This window comes from Condylostylus longicornis, unplaced genomic scaffold (assembly GCF_029603195.1).
Source record: "Condylostylus longicornis isolate FDR11 unplaced genomic scaffold, ASM2960319v2 ptg000190l, whole genome shotgun sequence".
NCBI lineage: Eukaryota > Metazoa > Arthropoda > Insecta > Diptera > Dolichopodidae > Condylostylus > Condylostylus longicornis.
In genome coordinates, this window is record NW_026578158.1 from 8,903 (window position 1) to 32,507 (window position 23,605).

Sequence of the window (23,605 nt, forward strand, 5' to 3'; positions counted from 1 at the left end):
GGAATCAATAATAGAGAATTAATTATAAAGAAAAACCTGTGCTGAGATATTCAACTATACGAATAAAATTGGAAATTGCAATTGAATTCGAACTGGACGTACATCAAATGGATGTAACAGCTGATTACCTAAGCGTTGAAATGCATGAAGATGGAGCAACCTGAATTTTTTGGAGATTGAAAAAAGGTATATACGGATATAAAATTAAGTGATGTACTACAAAATTTAATAGAATTAAAACGCTGCGCATGATAAAACGTATGGCATGATTTTTGTGTTTATACCTCTTATTGTCATTATTGCTGTGTATGTTGACGATATTATGATTACAAGTTCAAGTAAATCACTGTTAATTAAAGTAAAACATCAATTGAGCACTGAATTTGAAGTCGCCGATAATGGTCCTACTGAATTTTTTCTAGGTGTAAATAGAAAGAGATTATACAAATAACACCATAAGTATTTCACAAGTAAAAACATATACGAGTTGTAAATTGAAATGTTATTGCTAAAACAAATCTTGAATTTTAACTAAAAATTAGTCTTGAAACGAAACTCACCAATAATGGATATGTTAAATAATTTACAAAATTTATAAATTTAAAATGAATCAAAAATTACAAAAAACATTTTAAAAGGCTTGAAATACCTTACATAACTTCCAAATTATCGGAACTAACCCTGACAATTTTACCAGAGTTCTCAAAAATATTCAAAACAATATCCCAAATATTATTTCAAAGTTTTTTCGTAGTGATAAAAAATACGTAAGTGCGGAGAAATACATTATTAATAAATTGTTTACTTCGTCACAAAAAAAAAGGTATTTTAATACAAAATTTCAAAATTCGAAAAAAAAAACCATCAAATTTGTTTTAAAAAAAATATTTTTATCTAAACATAAAAATGCATTCAAGTATATTAAGTATTTAAAATAAAAATTTATTAAAAATAAAAAAGAAAACTTACGGAAATGCATAAATACAGGCGTTGTGTATAATACACACAAACACACAACGATATAAAAAGGTATAATAAAAAGCATTTTAATTCTTTAGAATATTGCTTGCATCCTTTAAATTTTCAAAAATGCAGAGGTTTTTATATATATGAGTATCAATGCAAAAACACAAAATTTTAAAAGCATGTTAGCAAACGATCAAGTACAGTACTTGACGTTTTTATATCAAACATGTCCCAATGCTAAGAGAGAAACTTGAAAGCATGATCTTACTTTATATGGGTTCTTTTTTAAATCGAAATGGCTATTTTTTGAGAAGAAATAACAAAATAACTTTATACTTATTATAAAGAAGATAAAATTCCGAAAATATCTTGTTAAATGAAATTGAAAATATGTTAAATGAAAATAAGTTAAATATCTTTTTTTTTAACTAAATTTTAATCTTCAGGAATTCGATTTTGTTTTTTCCTTTTTATTTCTATAAATGCAATCACTTTATGAAATATGGCCCCGTAAAAAGTCCAAATAACTAAAATTATGAAAAAAGACAAATAACGAGAAAAAATAGAGTTGACCGTGTCAACTCTGTGGTACCCATACGAATTTGTAATCCTATGCGCCAATAAATATGCCATAGCTAACTATGGGGCAGACTATAATTTCAAGCTGTCATGTTACCATAATATTTTATGCAAACTATCAATACTGTGTTTTCAATATTTTCTAAGATATGGCCAAACTACTATTGAAGTTGTTTGGCTGCTACCGGAAAGAGCCAAGCAATTTCAAGGAAACACATTGGCCCTACTAATATATTCATTTTATCAAACACATTGGCCCTATTAATATATTCGCTTGTGTGAAATTTCAATATCACAGCTTTTATAGTTTCTGAGATATACCCAAAGAAGTTTCGAATTTGTATGGCAGCTACCCGAACCACTACCCCGATCATATTCAGCTTAAATAGGGTTGTGGCATTTACTATAATAAATCATTTGTGAAAATTTGGTGAACTTAGCTCAACTAGTTTCTGAGTTATAGTTGGGACGAACCGACAGACGGACACACGAACGAGCGAACAGACAAAGCTAAATCGACGCAGAATTCGACACTGATCAAAAACATACACTTAAATCTATATGTCAGACCAATATTTCCTAGCGTCAGAGACGGTAAGGCGAATTTAGCATACCCTTCGAACATACGTTCGTACGGGTATAAAAATACAGTTTTATGACTACTAAAGACATCTGTAACAGATGTAAGATATTCCTTACTTGCATTCATAAAAGTTTTGTAAGTAGAAATGTTTATCCTATTTTATTTTTTACCGTCTTTTATTTATTGTTTATATAAAAACGACTTCTCTTGCTTGTTCAACGTAAATTCTCCAATAGCAAGTCGGTACATTTTTGCCTTTTCGTTAATTATATTATTATTTTTTTTCTATTTGTCTATTTTTCCATATATAATATCAATAAAGGATATCAAGGTACGTAATATAAATGCAGATACTCAAATACAAATGTTAAAATTCTAAGATGTTGTTTAATTTTATATCCTGAATTCAGATGATCGCTACTTATGTTTATATGTGTATATACATTATGTTTCGCATAAGGTGGCCAATAATTTCAGGGATGATTCATTGATCAATTTCCAGCAAAATTCTGTTGGTCTGGGGAGACTGGCAAAATTATGAGAGATAGAGGAAAATGTGTTATGGGTCAACTTTAAGATCTGATCGTAGCGCATCGAAAAAGACGAAAAAAAACAAAAAAATATTGACACGAAATTTCGAAAAATTTCGTTTTTAAAAAAACCAAAAATTTTTACTTTGACGAATTTTATCGCGGAAACTATGACTCAGATCAAATTGATTGTCTGGCCGAAAATAATAAGAAATCAATTATCTGCAAAAAAAATTCCCCGATGATTGTGTTATGTCGCACTGTTCCGAAGTTATAAGCATTTATTTGTATACAGGAAAAATCTGGTACCTTTTTTTCAACAGGCTGTAGCTCGAAAAAGAATTTACTTTACCCCCCCCCCCCCCCCCCCCCCATTTTGAATATGGATTAAAAAGTCTAAAATGATTTAAAATTTTTTCTAATAATCCAGATAAAATTTAAAGCTTGGGAAGCCTTCGAAAAAAAATTAGGGTATGTATTTAGCACTCTATTATTACTTTACTTTTTCTGCTCCACTATTCCTTCCTTTAAAATTTTATTTTAGTATAAATGTAGTAAACATTTACAGCAGTTGCTGACACCTAATTTTTTAAAAAAGTAAGGAGGTTTCGCGGACGTTTGAGCGAAGCTTATACACGAAATTTCAAGTAAATCGGTTGAATATTTTCTTCAAAATGGTGAAAAATGTAAAACAACCCCGCTAAAAAGTGCAGTTCCCGAGGTTTGATATATCTTAAAAGTTGATCAATCCGTGCCATGGTCCAAATAAACTTACACATAAAATTTCATCAAAATCGGTTCAGCCGAACTTGAGATACACGCGTGAAAAAAGTGAATATAAGTATGTTTAAGTTGTCTAGCAAGTTTTGACTTATGCACTTAGTTTGACGGTTTAACATTACATTATTATCGACCGCATTACATACAATAAGGGAGGTTATGAGATGGTACCAAATTTTGCATGCCAAGTTTTCGATAGAAACGCACTTCTCCATGCCGGTCTGTCGTTCTGTCCGTTTGTGCATTATTTTGCGCATATATAGGGAAATATTTTTGCGCATATATAGGGAAATAATCACCCAATTTCCCTGAAATTTAATATTTAAATTCTCTTTATTGTTGTCTTTATATTAATATAAAGACAATATGTATATACTTAAAATACAGTTAAATGTAAAAATGTGAAACTGATTTCAAAATTAAAGCTTCTTAACATTAATTAAAAATAAATACAAAATACCTTTTTTAATGAAAAATGATCCTGTCTCAGTGTCTCTTGAATTTCTTGTTCTGGTTTTGTGGACTGCTGTTGAACCTGTGACCGAAAACCATCAAGTACCCCTTTGAATGTAAATTTCTTCATGATGACACCAATAGTAGTTAATAATTTTTAATGTCAATTTAAAACAAAATATTTTCTGTGTATATTTTCTATATATGTTTTCTTTTTTCGAATTAAAAATTATATTCTTTCAGTTTAGTTAAATATTACTATTTTTGAATTTTATTCTTTTTTCCAATATTCCGCTTCTACTATAAAAGTTATGTAATTAAATTATGTACTTAATTTTTTATTATTAATTCTATTAATGTTTATCAATGGACTAATGAAAATATGACACTAGTTATATGTTAATATTTTTATATGACTTATATTTTTGGTTTCATAATTATAATTCTTATTGTTATTATTATTATTATATTATTGTTATTATTATTATTATTATTATTATTATATTATTGTTATTATTATTATTATTATTATTATTATTATTATTATTATTATTATTATTATTATTATTATTATTATTATTATTATTATTATTATTGTTATTATTATTATTATTAATATTATTATTATTATTATTATTATTATTATTACTATTATTATTATTATTATTATTATTATTATTATTATTATTATTATTATTATTATTATTATTATTATTATTATTATTATTATTATTATTATTACTATTATTATTATTATTATTATTATTATTATTATTATTATTATTATTAATATTATTATTATTATTATTATTATTATTATTATTTTTATTATTATTATTATTATTATTATTAATATTATTATTATCTAAATTCTTGCATTCGAGTCTAGTTCTTAAGGAATGATGTGAATATATTTAGAACTTTATTGATAGTTTTTCCTTTAAATTTTTAGTTAATTGTGTGTGTTACAAAAATCTTTGCATTAGTAGCTTTTAATATTCTAACAAATTATTTAAATTTAATTTTTTTCACAATTATATGTAAATCAAAATACTTATTGTGTCTTTTACATTTGTTTAATTATTTGTTTTACATCTTATTATTAGAATAAACTCTTTTTTTTATTTTTCCTTCAAAAAATTTATATGTTTCAAATAAAATTTGTAATAAAAAGTGATTGAAATTTTTCTTTAACATCAAACTATATCCAGTTAATTTTTTTGTTTTTTTAAGGTTTGTTATTTAATTTTTCAACTACACAACATCAATTCGAATTTTCTTATTTTACATATTTTAACTTATTGCAATCATACATACAACATTATATATTGTATATTTTTCCGCATATTAATCTACTATGCCATTCTCTTAGTTCATTCTTCGCTTTATTATCTCCCGTTATAATTAGTACTATTATGTAAATATTTATTTATATTCTGCTATTTTGTTTTTTATTACTTTTATTCTAAAGTTATATTTATTATCGATTTGCTTTGTTTCTTACTTCATTTGCAATATGTGTGTTAAAATAAATTTGTATTGATATTTATATTAATAAATTTATATATATGTATGATTCTTCTAAGTGTTCTTCTTAATAGTTTTTGTTATATTACCAAAAGTTAATTTTAATATGCGCTAAAATTATATTTACAAATTTAAGTAAATTAGTTATGCGTTTATGTAATTATAAAAATTAAATAAGATAATAATCCTTGGTTTATATAAATAATGTAAGTGTTTTTTGCTTTAAACATAAATATACAAATATTCATGTAAACGTGTATGTATAAATATACATAATGTTCTTTTTTATTAGTCGCTTTTAGTTTATTTTTGCTTTATAATTTTGCTGCTTTGTTACGTGAAATTTATGTTAATTTATGTTTAATCAATATTCTTTTTTTTATACATCATACATACATATATGTATATATAAATATATATATATATATATATATTTATGACACTAGTTATATATATATACATGTATATATATATATATATGTGATATATACATGTGTGTGTGAGTGCGTGTTTATATATATATATATATATATATATATATATATATATATATATATAAAAATACCTGTATTCAAGTATTAATTCAAGTATATTAATGAATTTTATTTGAATATATAGCTATTTATTTCAATTTTAGTGAACAAACGGATTACATAAACCATCATTTTTAATCCATTATTTTTGTATTTTACTAAAAAAATTAATTGAATATTTCAACTAAATATTTTAATTAAAAACATAAATATATTTTATAGTACGCACTAATATACATTGGGATTGTGTATTTTATTGCTCAAAGATCTTACCACCGCATTTTGAATAATTTTTAAAGCAAATTGTGAAGACGATCAAATAGAGAGCACAGAAGTAGGCGTCTTTAAGAGATGTAGAATGTTATAATAATACGTAGGAGATCAAAAAAATAAAGTTTGATCAAATCAATTGTTTGTAATGTAGCACCTTAAATGCTCGAATTTAAGTCATGGATTTTGCTGTTGACTTTCTGCAGTTATAGAAATTTGTAAAAAGCTTGCAATTTTGAAAGTATAAAGTGCCAAAAATCCAAATTTTACAAATTCCCGGAGGATATGGAGAAAAATTACAATTTCCCGGAGGATAACTTGTTGAAAAAAAATTTTCTTCTAGCGAAATGAAGTATTTATTAGTCTCTTAAAGTTTCTAAAGTTTCAGATTCCTAAAACCTGCGGTCTAAAAGAAATGCGATACCAAAAATTTTAACGGCCATTTTGTTTCTCCAAAGTTCAAATATAATATGCTACGACAGAAGAAGCCAGCCACTGCTGTCTTATTAAATGTACTTATTAAAGAAAATTGAAAGATCTATGTACTTATTAAACTTCAGCGTTCTATTTCCAAGCGTGCAGAAATTTTGTAAACGTATCCACGGGCGGACAGTGTGAAACTAACAACCACTTTTTTAAAATTGTTTTTTGAAAAGTGCTAAAAATTAATTAAAGCCTAATATATGTAACATTTATTAAGTGTCCTTGTGTTAAGTTTATATTATAGAGGTTGTTTCGCATAAGGTTGCAAATGATTTCAGAGATGATTGTCTGATCAATCTTTTGTGAAATATCCTGTATTATAATAACCACAAAAAATCAATTTCACTAAAAAAATTCTAATTTACTATAGAAATTTAATAGAAAAGAATCTTAAATTTTCATATGAAATTTACGTCAAACAAATTTACATATTTGAAATTACATTGGCAAATTTAATCAATTTTTGATTAGAAGATATCAACGTTTCATGGATACATGGTTATATAAAAATTAAAATCCAACATCAAAATGAACATATGAAATTGAAACCTTTCTATATTATTTCTAGAACTTGTGTTCGAAAAGAAGTAAAATTAGTTTTGACATTGTGTATATTCAAATTCCACAATTTTACAAATTTCTTGTTAAAACACTAATTTAAAATCTACAAATAAATTTTTACAGAAATTCTTTATGAAGACAAAATTTTTACGGAAGTGTGAAATTCATTTTGAATCATTTCCCTAAATTGCTACTTTATAGAAATGAAACCAAAACACGAAATAGTTTTCCTTTACAAAACATCTTTATAAAACAGTTACTTAAGCAATCCAATTATTTTATTCCGTCTCTAAGTAAAAACATAAGAGTAATTCGTAAAAGAAAAAGATAATGAAATAAAATTACAAAAGTCGCTTCATTGAAACACAACCTCTAATTAAATACTCTGAATATGATGGATCCATATGATATTCCGCAACAAAGCCTAAGCAGTTAATTGATTAGACTACATACATACTTAAATACGTTACATGTGATTACGAACCAATGTTTGACTGAACAGATTGTATGGGAAACGACAAAAATTATTACTAAATTAGTCATTTTAGCAGCAAACATTTGTTTGCCACTACGCTACAAAAAAATTCTAAAAACCTTTAATGCAATATAAAGTTTTATTTAATGTTGTTTAAAATTATAAACTTTTTGTAGCCATAATTTTTGGATTGAAAATATTTCTTAATTTTCTTTTTATCAAAAATTATTTAAAACTTTAACATATAAATTTAAAATCTGTACCTTCTTTTATAATATTTTGGAAAAGAAAACTTGACATTCATAATTTGATTTGATTACAGCGAGAGGTAAATTTTAAATGTGAAATATTATACTTAAGTATGTGATTTAAAAGATTTTTATACAAAAATTCTTTGAAAATATAAGGGTGTTTATGAAATATGATTTTCTGAAATTGGAAAACCAAGATATTTAAGAAAAAAATTGAAAAGAATAAACCAATAAAATAATTTCTTTCCATTACGAAACTTCAAAAATTTTATTTTCTCACGAAAAGAAACAGAAAAAGTAAAAGAATAAAAACATAAAATTTTAATATTTTTTTTATGAAAATCACAATCAAACATTTTTAAAAGTATAATAAAAAAAATAAGAGTAAAAATTATTTTTTTTGCACAAAACCGTAAATTTCGTTTTCTGTTTTTGGTACCCTAACACAAACTTATACTTCATTACCTAATATATTATTTCACACGCACCTTTCTTCAATACATATTGTATTTCACTTGAATAAATTAGAGAATTCAATCTAACGAAAAATAAAAAACAATAAAGTTGGGTCAAACCAATGGTTTGTATTGTAGCACTTTTCCCTTCAACAAGTGAAAATTCTGCTTTTAAATACAGTTTATGTATACCTATCACACTATTAAAATTATTTTCATTCATATACAAAACTATTTCTAGGATTGCATATATTTAGGATGAGCGATTTATGCAGTTTTTGAAATAAAGCAAAAATTAATATAAAGAGGGGTTAACATAATGCTCGATTTTAAGGTTTAATTGTGTGAGTTAAGAAAAATAATTATATTTTTTTTTATGTCATAGAATTTACCGTTAGCTTTTTGCGTTTATTGAAATTTGAAACATCTTGCGGTTTCGGAAATATAAGGTGTCAAAAATTCAAATTTTAGAAATTTCAGAGGCGATAACTTGAAAGAGGGTGGAGATGGAAAAAAATTTTCTTCTAACAAAATGAACTATTTGTTAATGTCTAAAAGTCCCTTAAATTTCAAGCTTCTACAGGCTGGGGTCTAGAAGAAAAACGACATCAAAAATTTGGAAAAAAAGGACTTTAGATAACGGTAAATTTGAACGGCCATTTTGTTTTTCTAAAGTTTATCTGCAGTATACCGCGGTAGGGGAAGCAAGTCACTGCCTTTTTGCGTTTGCAAAATTTCAAAAATACTTATGGTTTCATTGCAACAAATAGTTAAAAATGGTCATTTTTAGGGTTTTGGGGGGTATAACTCCTAGAGGGCGGGGGGGGGATAGCTAAAAATTTTGTTCTACAGAATTAAGTTTCTAGTAAAGATCTATGTACGTATTAAATTTCAGCTTTCTATCTTCAAGGGTGTAGAAGTTTTGTAAACAAAAAAAGTGTCCACGGACGGACGGACGGACGGAATTAAGTTTCTAGTAAAGATCTATGTACGTATTAAATTTCAGCTTTCTATCTTCAAGGGTGTAGAAGTTTTGTAAACAAAAAAAGTGTCCACGGACGGACGGACGGACAAAGTGAAACTAATAAGCACCTTTTTTCAAAAAAAGAAGAATTTCACCTTTTTGAGAAAAGTGCTAAAAATACGAGTAGAAATAAACTTATAGGTATGTGTATGAAATTGATATTTTTATAACTTAAACACGCTTACGTTGAATATTATGTTTTCTCTTTATACAACTGCTTAAGAATTAATTCTCATTAGCAGATACGTGCACGCATATTTTTACTTCAAACACAATCATTTACATAATGTACATGTTTACTATCCTTACCATTAGATTTACATTCACAAAATCTGAAAATACTGTCACATGAGAGAAGAATAAAAGCCAGAAAGTGTTGTTTGTTTTGCAATGGCTTATTAAGTTAGATTCATTGCAATAGATTCTTATCAAGTGAATTCATAAAATTAAAAGAAACATGATATCTCGGTTTTGTTTGTTTTCTAATAAAAATTAATTCATTTGTGACAAATATTTTTCAATGTAAATAACAATCAATAATTTCGGCAATTTTTGTTCTTGTTCAAACGATCCGTTTGGACGCAGTTGTTCGTCGGGACGATATTACGGAAAAAAAAATTTTTGAGTACTTAATTTCTTTTTGAATCTTTTTTGAGTGATTTTTCAATGATGACGTCATGAGTGAAAATATTATGAGTACATTAGGAATTTTTAATGAAATCGAAAGTTACTTTTTTGAGTTTTTTTGATGAAAACAGATTTTTCATGTATATTCTAGAATAACATTATCTATTATAAAAATACCGGAAGTTGCTTTGATTATTTTTTTCAAAAGCCGTTTTTTTTCCTTCTTCACCCCTAGGGAGAGCATAGGGCTAGTGCATGATATCATGCCCTAATTTCATAGCGTCATAGAGTTAACTAGGTAGATGAATAGCCTGCTGTAGTTTTTGTTTATATTATATATTTAAGTTTATTAATATTTACTGTTTATTTTTCTGAGTTTTTAATATTGCATATAACAAATATTTAAAAATTACTTGTATTTATCAGTATTGTATATTAAGTTATATAATATTGAATATAATTTTTATAGTGACCTGACCGAAGTTTGAATCCGAGACCCTTCGGTTAAAGAACCGGTGCCATAACCACTGCCAAGAAAACAAAAATGATGTGGCACTGGGTTGTATTATGAAACTTGGTTGTTATATTTTTTTCTATTTTTATTTAAGCTCATTTTTTTTATTGACAGAATTATTAAAAAAAAACAAATTTTTATTAGAACAATTAACAAAAAATCAACATCAAGAAAATCACATGAAAAAACCACGTAAAAAATCCCTTGACCAAAACTCCGCTAAAAAAGACCAAACCCCAGCTTTCTACCATGAGAACATTATCAAAAAATCATCACCAAAAACCTCTCATGAAAATCACTCAAAAAATCACTTAAAAAAGTCACTCAAATAGCTGTGTCCAAAGGTACACTCATCAAAAGTGTGAACGATAAACAAACTAACATACAACATTGGACTATTGTTTTATATATTATTATGGTTATTCCTTCTTTCTTCCTAAAAAAAATGATTTTGAATTGAAAATACTTTACGTTTTATTAACAAAATACATTGTAAAAATTTTTAACGGATTCCTTCTGTAATATATGTAAGTGTTTTTACACATGATTTTTCATTTTTTTTAAATCGGGCAATAGCTTAATAAAAACTTTTTATTTTTGTGCATTTTTGATCAATTTTTGCTTAATTTTCAACGATTTTTGTGGATTATTTCATGTAAACATTAAAACTTCAACTTATTTTGAATTTGTTATATTTCCGTAAACTATTCTGCATTGTATGTGCAATAGTATTTCAATGTAATCTGTATATCTGCGATAGTTTTGCAATATATTTTACATATTTTTGCCCATATTTATTTAAAATTTCAACATTTTTTGAGTTTCTCATATTGAGTTTGAGTTTAGTCATTGTTTCGTACAATCATTTGAAATTTTTAATAATTTTTTAAAATTAATTCACAAAAATTTTTAATAATTTTTTGTAGTAATTTTAACTAGTTTTTCACTTGTAATATTTAATGTTTTTCCTAAAATAAGTGCAAATTAACAATTTGATACAACGAAAACAACTGAAAATCAATTGCGCTATTTACAACCAAATATGTTATATTTGGTAATTATGATAACTAAATAAAACATAATTTTTGATGTAATTTTTTTATAATAATAATTTCTTTATAATAGCAAAAATGTTAGTATTGATTTAGTCATTCTTTGATACTGTATTGCAAATAATTACAAATTTTAAAATTATTTTTTTTTTAATTTATTAAATTAATTTTAAAATTATTTTGTTTTTAATTTATTACATTAAATTTAAAATTATTTTTTTTTTAATTTATTAAATTAATTTTAAAATTATTTTTTTTTTTAATTTATTAAATTAATTTTAAAATTATATTAAAATAAAATTTAATTTTACTTGGTGATCAACTACAAGGAAATTTATATTTCAATGTGAAAAACCTACCATTGAAATTGAAGTAAATAATCTTACTATATAGGCATTCAATATTTCACAACTCAATTTAAGAAGAAAAAGAAAAATACTTGAGAGTGATTCCTGATATAATATTATTAATTTCTTCGAAATTCTTTGCATATATAAGAACTAATTATTTTACCATAAATGTCAAGTCCTTAAAAATAAACCATTTAATCTCTACAAGTCACATTATCAGAGAGTTACCAATAAAAGCGATGAGACAATATAGACACAATATGTGCTATATTATATTATAGTGACACAATATGTTATATTATAGTGACACAATAAATTAATTTAATTATAAAATATATTTTATACTAATTTTGGAATTTCTGAAGTATCTGAAAATTCATGTTTTATACTTAAACATTGTGTATACAATAAGGTAGATTATGTGATAGCAACAAATTTTACATATCGAGATTTCGGTGGGAACGTACTTCTCCATAGTAGGGAAGTGTAAATAAACTATTTTTCTCTCGGTCTGTGCGTGCACGCGTGTATCTTAAGTTCGGCTGAACTGATTTCGATGAAATTTTATATGTAAGTTTATTTCGACCATGGCACGGAGTGATCAACTTTTGGATTATATAAGCCTCGGGAACTGGACTTTTTAGCGGAAGTGTTTTACATTTTTGATCATTTTGAAGAAAATATTCAAAAGATTTACTTCAAATTTAATATTTAAGTTCATTCGACCGTACGCGGATCGTAGTGTTAACTTTTGGAAGAAATCAGGTGTCAGCAGCTGGACGTTTACTACGATACATGTACTTTATAATATATACATATACTTTAAAATATACGAAAAATAACCAACCGATTTCATTGAAATTTAATACGTAAATTAGAGGTGTTAAAACAATGAATTTATAAATTTTTTGAAAAGATCAGGGCTCGGAAACTGATCTGGAGGTTGATTTTAAATTTTTTACCATATCCACGGAACGAATTGATAGAATTTCTTAAAATTTGGTATTTGAGTTCTAGTGGTTACCGAAACTACCTGGCGAGCGTTTCAGGAAATTTAGGTAGCACAAAGCGAAACTCTACTAAGATCCAAATTTACATTTTTTTAGGTATGTTAACTAAAAGCTTAATAACGTCCTAGAAACTAGAATGAAGTATCTAACAGGCATTTTTATAATATTCTGTAACACTTTCACTTAACTAGACAATACACATTGCGTTTGGATATGTGCTGACCATATCAGATTTTTTTTATTTATTTTTTGTGGAAAACTTGTCAAAATCAGCTGCAGTATCTGCTTGAATTTACATTATTACATTTTATAAATTGTTTTGCTTCTTTTTAAAAGTTGAAAAAAAAAACAAAAAAAAAAAACTTTAATGTAACCAATAAGTTTTCAGTTTAGTTTTATAATCCGTGAAAATATTAATCTCATCTCTTGAATTATAGAAGCTCTGTATTTCTTTTCTCAAAATTTTAAAAATTTTCCAATCAAATGAATCATAATAAGTTATCTTACTTAAAACTTAAAATCAAAAAGCTTGTAGAATGAAAGTTTGAGATTGTGTGGTTTATGTTTAAGGATATTATTTATAAAATATTTAAATTTTCAAATATTTAAAAACAGATATTATTTTCAAAATCAATTATTTACAAACCATTTATTTAACACTTAAAGTTAATTGGAAAATTTATGTTCATATGTATATAAATATGAAACTATATATTTTATGCAATAGTATTATACATACTATATGAAATATCGTGGTAATATTATTTTAGTTTGATTAAAAAATATATATATACAGAAAATATATAGATAACAATGTATATTATTTACTTAATATCAAATAGTAACATTAAAAAAAATAATTAATTGTTTTTTTATTATATTATATAACATTTAAACAAGTAGAATAAATATATCGTTTTGTTTTCTATTTCTTTTTTATTTTTAAGGAAAAATTTTAAAATGTTTAACAATAACTATTTGCAATTTGTAATTAAATATACAGAAAAACTTAAAACATTTTTGTTTGTTTTTTCTTTTGTTTCTTCAATAAATAGAATATTATATGGTTATATTATATATTTGCTTTGTTTTTTTTTTATAACAAATTTCATTTAAAATACCAAAGTACTAACAAAAAACAATATTAAAATATGAATTTATCAACACTTAACAAGTTCACAATAGTAATCAATTTAAAAATTATCAGTAAAAATTAATGGTGTAACTATAGGATTTTATTTTATTATCACTTTTACGTTAATTATTTATTTTTAACTTATTTCACTTGCAAAATTTTCATTTTTTGGAAGTTCATTAAGAAAAATTATCTATTTTAAATTAATGTTCGCAGTGGGAGACTTTTAATTTTTTTTTCTACATATTTTTAAATTTTACTTTATAATTAAGAAAATATCAAATGATATTTTATTCTTGTAGGATAGATGGAAAATCTGAAAATAAACAAAAAAAATTATTTTAATTAGCGTAAATTCATTTAAAAGTAAATTTAAGGGAATTATCTTTATTTCAAATTGATAACAGAGATATTTTTTATTTTGAGATTGATAACAGAGATTTGTATCTATATATTTATAGGTCAGACGTCAGATTTATTATAAAATTAAAATAACATCAAATTTATGAGAAATAGATGAAAAATATTCATCTATTTCTCATAAATTTGATGTTATTTTAATTTTATAATAAATCAATAATAATTAGCAAACCCTTCCAGACACTTCATAAAGTGAAACACTAATAAATTTAATTCATAATTTAATTGTTCATAGGTGCACGAAAATAAAACTTGTAATTCGCTGAGACTCTTTTATTAAAAATACTAATTTTTTATTTCATATCATATACATACATACGTTACATATATGTATATTCAAAAAAGAATAAAAAAAATTTCCATAAAATTTTCCTAATAAATAATAAATAAAAAATTACTAGTTTAAAAAAATTTTTAACCATATTATTATATTTCTCTATAATCTATATTATCTACGTATACTTTACACTTTTTTGCAATATATTAATATAATATTTCCATTGAATAATATGCTGTAGCTCAGTCTATATTCGTATTTTATTTAATATATTTATGTAATATAGTTATTGTTGATGATCTTTTAGTTATATGTATAAATAAAAGAAAACTTTTCCTTTCTTTTCATTAAAACTAGATCGACTTTTATGTATGGCTACCCTGAAAATATATTATCTGTACATAATATGCAACTTTCCCTGCATATTCATATGTATACAAATGTACACATGTACATTTGCTTTAATTTGAATGCAAAAAAAAAAACAGAGTAAAAAACTTAAATTACTCTGCAAAAAAAAAACGGGTTAGTTAATAATTTATGTAATAGTAGTAAAAATTTATACATTAAAATTATTTAATTTTAAATTTTATTCTGCTATGATCAAAAATTTATAAAGAATTCAATTTATTATATGCAAATGAAATTATGTACATTTTTTTTAAATAGTTTAATATGTATAGTTAAAGCATGAACATGTTTATTCCAATTCAAGTGCTTTTTTGGAAAAATTTCAGCAAAAAAAGTCTTAATTGAATCTACTATTATTCTAATCTCTATTTGAATTAAAAGGAACTAAAAAATTAAAAAGAGATTTTTTTTAATAAATAATTTTTAGGAATTTTGCAAATAACTTAACTTAATGGAAATCTCTTCATGCAACTGCAGAACAGTTGGATGACGTAATCAAAAGAACGAGTTAAAGGCAGAAAAATTAATTAAAAAATTTTTCTCCTCGAACTGGACTCGAACCAGTGACCTACCGCTTTCTAGGCGGACGCTCTACCAACTGAGCTACAGAGGCATGAAGAAATTGCCGACGAAATGTTCTCTACATTGTTTTACGAGTATACTATAATTCACATGATTACTAAGTAACATTGGACCATAAAAATCTCCTTAATAAAACTTCTAACTATGTATAATATATAAATAAAAAATATTTGTTAAACAATTATCTATAAGTAATTTAAAATTTTTCCTTTAAAGTTTCCAATGATTCTGCTCGTTAAATTTGTATTTGATTTGATTAAAGATAATTCAAATAATTTCAGACTATTCTTCTTTCTTTAAAAAGAAAGAATTCTTTATTTAAGAAAATTCACTAGTTGCGATAATTTACACCTTAATTTTGTAATGACATTTTCAGATTTTCTAGGCTTAAAACTAAATTTTCAATTAAAAACTAAATTTTTAATTTTTCAAAACAATTAATATGCACAGAATAATTACAGGCCTATTTCCTTACTTCCTACAATTTCTAAAATTTTTGAAAAAGCCATAAAAGTTAGAACTTTAAAATACTTAAATGAATTGAACTTTTTTAGTTCGAAACAGTTTGGCTTTAAAAAAGGTGTATCAACTGAAGATGCGTTATTAAATTTTTGCTCGTTTATAAATGAGGGCCTAGATAACAAGCGAAATTGTGCAGGTCTGTTTGTTGATGTTACTAAGGCTTTTGACATGGTGAATCATGAAATTCTTTTAAATAAATTATTTGCGCTAGGTTTTCGTGGTTTTATGTTTGATTGGTTTAAGTCTTACTTGGAATGTAGAACACAAAGAGTCAAAATTGGTAGCCAACTAAGTAGTATTCAGTATATTAGGTTGGGAGTTCCACAAGGAATTTATTGATCTGTTTGATTTGCAATTTGAGGGTAATTTAACAGCTTTTGCTGATGATCTTGCTATTTCTTATTCTGTCAATAGTCCACTTAATTTAACGTGTGCGATCAACAAAGATCTTAGTTTATTAAGATATTGGTTCTTTCGACATAGGCTTATTGTAAGTGATAAAACTAAATTGATGTTTTTTAATCTTACACAGAAGGAACTTCTTGATATCAATCTTGTTTTTCACTCATCTAGTTGCAAAAATGTTTTTATGAATAGCTGTACTGATCATAATGATGGAAATATACATTCTGCCTATTGTAACTCCGAGTGTTTCTCAGTAGAAGTAGTCGATCAATTCAAATATTTAGGTGTATTTATTGATAGTATGTTGAATTGGTCTGTGCACATAAACACTCTAAAATCTTATTTGCGCTCTACTTTGCGTAATTTTTATCGTTTGAGTAAAATGTGTTCGCAAAAAATTCTGCTGATGTTTTATTATGGCATTTTTCATTCTAAGTTACAATATGGCATAAGTTGTTGGGGTGGTACTTATAAAAATAAAATATATCCACTATTGATTTTGCAAAAATATGTTATTAGAAAAATTTGCAACAGGCATCGTTTTTTTCACAGTATGGATTTATTCAGAAATTTAAAAATTCTACAAGTTAGACAACTTTACTATTACAGGGTTTTAAAGGTTTTTTACTTAAGAGGCGGTTATTTAAACAGTAGAGCTTCAAATCGTTATGGTTTACGTATTAATCAGAGATTTCTAGTTAATGTTCCAGTTTTTAGAACTACAAATTACCGAAACTTTTTTGACATAACTTCTGTTCGCTTGTTTAATAAACTTCCTGAACATATACGTGCTATTAGGAATTTAAACAATTTTGTTAAAAATGTAAAAAAATGGCTTTTAAATTTTGAGCATGGTGAGGTAGATAATTTGTTAAATAGTCTAGTTTGATATTATAAGTATAATATGGATATGTATAATATAAGTAAAATATAGATTTAAAAAATTCTTTAAGTTAATTATTTCTAGTTCAGTAAAGGTAAATTGAAACAAATAATTGTGGAAAATAAAAAAAAAAAAACAATTTTTCTAGTAATTAAAGCATTAAGTAATTGTAGATTTAAGTAACAACACTGTTAATAAAATTATTGTGGCATTTACACTATTTTATTGTTAAATAATAATGCAATATTTCTTATTCTCTTAGTTTAAGCAAATTTTGTAAAAATATAGAGAATAAAGTATAAATAAATAAATAAAAAAATAAAAATAAATAAAATAATTATAAATGATGCTTCAATCTTCATTTATTGAAAATTGAAACTGAATTTTTGAAAAAACGCGTTTAATCATAGAGTTAAAGGACATGAATATAAAAAGCACACACTTCAATAAAATATGTAAATTAAAAAACTCAGTATGCAGAAACTCTCAACTTACACAAATTACTGCATAACATTAGAAATGGTAATACAAATTTCTTTCTACTTGTTTGACGTACAGAAATTTTGTGGTAACACGTAATTAATATCAATTTTAACATTTAAAGTTTCATAAGTCAAGAATTTATTAGCAATGTTTTCACATATATATATAAATTACATTTTACGAATTTTTTCCGTCAAATTACCTATAAATACTCCTACTATACTGTTTATTTCAATTTCATAAAAAAATTTTTATGTAATAAAAAAGAAAAAAAGATTTTAGTAATTCAAAATGTTTCATTTTTTTTTTTGGACTAAAATAAGAAAAATTAAATTTAAGCCACATTTTTTTCGGTTTTAAAAAACTTTTTTATTTAAAACATAAAAAAATGTTTTTGCGGCACTAAATTATAATAAAGTTTGGTCAAACCAATGGTTTCTATTGTAGCACTTTTCCCTTCAACAAGTAAAAATACTGCTAATACAGTCTACGTATACCTACCACACTATCAAAATTATTTTCATTCATATACGAAACTATTTCTAGGATTGCATATATTTAGGACAAGCGGTTAATACAGTCTTTGAAATAAAACAAAAATTAATTTAAAGAGGGGTTAACATAATGTTCGATTTTAAGGGTAAATTGCGTGAGTTAAGAAAAATATTTATATTTTTTAAAGTCATAGAATTTACCGTTAACTCTTTACGTTTATAGAATTGCGTGAGTTAAGAAAAATAATTATATTTTTTAATGCCATGGAATTTACCGTTACCTTTTTACGTTTATAGAAATTTGAAAAAGGTTGCGGTTTCGAAAATATAAGGCGTCAAAAAATTCAAAATTTACAAATTTCGAGAGGAGAAAATTGAGAGCGGGTGGAGACGGAAAAAAATTTTCTTCCAACGAAATGAACTGTTTGTTAGTGCCTAAAAGCTACTAAAATTTCAGGCTCCCACAACCCGAAGTCTAGAAGAAAAACAACATCAAAAATTTGAAAAACTGATTTTAGATAACGGTAAATTTGAACGGCCATTTTGTTTTTTTTAAAGTTAACTATAGTATGCCGCGAAAGAACAAGCAAGCCACTGTCTTTCTGCGTTTGCAAAATTTGAAAGATGCTCATGGTTTGTAAACATGTCCACGGACGAACGGACAGAGTGAAACTAATAAGCACTTTTTTTCAAAAAATTTTTGGAAAAGTGCTAAAAAACAGATAATCTTTAGCACAATTTTTTACTTAACTGAATATGTGCTGAATGTCAATTCAGTTCAATGACGACGAGTTTTAAAACATGTTTTATGTTACCGCTAAGCAACTTTACCACTGTTTGTGCGCATTTTCAACTACCAAAATAAAACTAATCCTTACAAATTTTAACAATTTTATTTTAAACTTACTGAATTAGAGTCATTTAACCTTTATAAAATGATAATTTTAAAAATTACGAAATGAAATCAAAAAACAAATTTAAAAGAAACTAAAATGAAGTTTATAAGTTCGTTGTTTCAACACCGTGAATTTACATATGACATTTCAAGGAAATTGGTTAATTATTTGTCTTTATATGCGCGAAAATGCGAAATCGCCAAATGAATTGATTTTATGAAAATCGAGTCAACTAAATGTAAGATACACGCGTGCACACACAGACCGACACATTGGTAAATATAGTTTTTTTACACTTCTGTTCTATGCAGAAGAGTGTTTCCACCGAAAGTTCGATATGAAATGAAATTGAAATGCGAATGTTCGGTGAGTAAATAGAAAGAGTAAACCATTTTCTGTATTTATACAATCAATTATGAATGTGAAAATTTTCACATATTCATAAACAAATAATTATAACAAACACCGCTACTTAAATGTAGCTGATTAGGTTTACATATGTATGTATGTGTATATAATACAAAAATCCAGATAATTATTAACACGGACAAAATAGAATATCAAACAAAAACCAAGTATGTATACAATTGAAATGTTACATTAACTTTGTAATAATAATGTAAGCGCTTTTACGCATAGCTTTGACGACTATTAGTCTGTGAGCAATCGAATTTAAGGACGTAAATGTCTATTAAATTGCACACATAAAGTGTATTTGCATAAAATATTAAAATTAAATGTTTCCCAACCTTAAAATTTTACATAAATGTCGCATTTGTTTTTTTTTTTTCCTTTGTTCACTCCTAGAAGGAGCATAGGGCTAGTGCATGATTTCTCATGCAATAGTTTCATAGCGTCATAGAGTTTAACTAGGTACATAGGTGACTAGCCTGCCGTAGTTTTATTTATATAAATTATTTGAGATTATTAATATTTACTGTTTACTTTTCTTAGTTTTTTTTTTAATATCGAATATTACGAATATTTGAAAATTACTTGTATAATATTTATTAGTATTGTATATTAAGTTATAATAATATTGAATTTAATTTTTATAGTGACCTGACCGGGGTTTGAACCCGAGATCATTCAGTTAAAGGACCGGTGCCATAACCACTGCACCAATGGTCAGATTAAATGTCGCATTTGTAGTTTCCTATATTTTTGACGCCACGAAACGATACATTTCTCTAAGGCGTTCCAAAAACGTAAAGTTCAAAAAAAAAATAATGTTCACAAAAAAAAGTAATGTTCAAAACTTGATAATAGCACTAAGTAGTCTTTATTAGTAATAACATTAAGTAGTCCAAAGGAAACTGTGGGTCAAACGTAAACACATTATAAAATAATAAAACACTTTTCAGTGAAATTTCAAAAGAAAATTTCAGTTTTTTAACAGGATCAGTTTTTTAATTAAATACTTTAAGTGCTTTAAACAAATATTTTAAGCTGTCAAATTAAGGTTATCTAAATTTACAGAAAAAAAAATAAAACAAATTAATTTTAGTTTGCGTCAAGGTATTATTTGAGAACTAATCGCACATAATTATGTATATTTTTATACAGATAATCATTTTTGACCGAACAAAACATTTTACCAGAACAAAACATTTTTCAGCATAACGGAAAGCGCCCTTAAAATTCTTTTAATATATATTTTTTTAAGGATATAGTGCCAACAAATTTTTGTAGCCAAATTCGGTGACAAGATAGCTACAAAATTATTTTTTGTAATATAAATCCTTATAAAAATACCGTTGTAGACTATTGTAAAATTATCAAATACTAAAAATCACAAAATATACTTATTTTTATTTCTTAAAAAAACTTCCTATTTTATCCCCTTTTAATTGGTTTTGCCTTAAGGAAATAAATTTGCTTTCATATAGACATTTTTAAAGAAATTTTATATTTAAGTAATTCTTTGTTCTCAGGATATACTTCGAAATAAGAATAATTGATACTAATATTGTTTGTTCTACAAAATTTTATCTCAAAATATTTGATTGTACCCCGAAAAAATTTTTGATAAGTGTCATAAAACTTCTTATCAAATTAAATCCAAATAAGATATTTAAATATAAATGCAAATGTTTTTTCATTAAATTTTTGACTTTGATTAATTTGAGATATGTTTATTCACCACAGAAACTTAAATCCAATTATGTAAAGAAATCTTATTGCTTCTAGTTCAAATAAGAGCATCAAAAATTAAATACTTGTCTCAAAAATACGAATAATAAAAAAACTTCATTTATGAAATGAACCAAATGAACGTTTTTGCTAAAAATTCAACTTTTTTTACATCAATTCCTAAAAGTCCCTTTGTGATGAGAAAAACTGTGTGTTAAAATTATCTATATGTTATTATGCACATGAAGTTGTGAATAATATAAAGTAAGAGACGTTAAAAATTAAGTTACAAAGCTATTATATGTGTATAAGTACACTAAGCATATTATATACATATTATGTATTATTAAACTTTTATGGCAATTTGAAAATAATTTAAAGTAAATTTTATACATGAGTATAGTACTACTTACTTATAAAATATTTTTGGTTTGTTAGGTATTCTTTTTCCACACATTTTTTGGACTATTATAACTTCAAAAATATTAACAATTTTTGAATCTTTTTAACACCTGACATCCCAAAAAGTGCTGTAATATAGTATTAACACAATTGGGAATTCAGAATTTAGATATTTTTAGCATTTAGAAGTCATTTTTTAGGCTTATTTTTAATGTTCTAATTATTATTAATATTGATGCGAGCTTACGATGTTTCTAGCCGTTTGGATTGTTCAAACAGAAAAGCTTATCAGTAAAACAAAAATGTTTTGTAATATTGGAATGTTTAACCTGAGCTTCTTACACATAAACTCCAACCTAAAACTTTCCTAAAGTTAACAAACTCTCGAGTTTTGGGCTCGGGATAAATGACCAAGAAAATTCGTAATCTAGATTATATGAAAAGTAAAAATAAAAACTAATTAATTTGAAATATTCAAGCCAACTAACCTTTTTGTAACATTTTTTTGCCTTTTTTCCTTTACTAAAAAAAATAATCTTCAAAATTTTATATATATACGTTATATATATATATAAAATATATATATTCAACAATTTGTGTACAAATTTTGTATAAAATATTCACATTTCTTTTTTTTCAGCAGCGTGTTCTTTTTTATTTAAATTATTAAATGCTTAAAACTATATTTTATTATATTTCTTTCAAATTTTTTTAATTAATTTTTTAAAATTTAATATGGAACTAGATTATAAATTTGCAAATTGTTTGAAATACGTTTTTTATAAAAAAAAAGATGGAAACTAGAATTGATTTCCCACACTATAAAAAAAAAAATAAATTATATACATATATTTAATTTAAACAAAACATTCATAAAAAATTTACAATTTTTCTCAATTTTTAAATAACTAATTTTAAATATTATAAGTATAGAGATTAAATGATTATTGATTTGTTTTTTTTTTTGAAAAATGAAATTATTAATAAATACTGCAATAATAACGTCGTACTTTTTCAAATTTTTACTTTTCTGATGTTAAGCAATCAAAAGTCTTATCAATACTAAAATTTGTAGAAAAATACAAATATTTTACTAGTGTTACCAAAAAAAAAAAAAGAAAAATTGAAAGCCCCCGCAAGTTTTTTGGAGCTGTATACGTAATGATATATAATTATTTTTATATGCAACATCCTTTGTACACCAGATTCAAATCTATTTTCTTTCCTTTAAATTTTTTTCATTTCTGAGATACCAACACAAGTTTTATTTTTGCAAATAATTTACATTTACATTCATACACAATATTTATGTCAAAGTATACGTACGCAGATATGTATAAATAAGGAAATTTATGTGAACAACTATTAGTAAATATAACTGTCAGGAACCAAAATATTGAATACTTAACAAGTATAAACTTTTTCTTATTTTAAATATTTTTGTTTTATTTTGCTTTTATTTTCATTTTTATTTGTGTTATTTTTTACAATTTTCACGAACTCTTCATGTGTAAGTTTATTTAAACTCCACACGAACAC

At 24.8% G+C, this 23,605-nt stretch overlaps 1 long non-coding RNA gene across 1 annotated transcript; it reads right to left on the reverse strand.

Annotated features, from left to right (window-relative positions):
- Window positions 1-3,898: 3,898 nt before the first annotated feature.
- Window positions 3,899-11,462, reverse strand: LOC129616365 (uncharacterized). Its single transcript, XR_008697538.1, has 3 exons — window positions 11,083-11,462; window positions 4,962-5,529; window positions 3,899-4,191 (listed from the first exon to the last, which is right to left on the reverse strand). It is a non-coding gene; the product is annotated as an uncharacterized LOC129616365 (long non-coding RNA).
- Window positions 11,463-23,605: the final 12,143 nt, after the last annotated feature.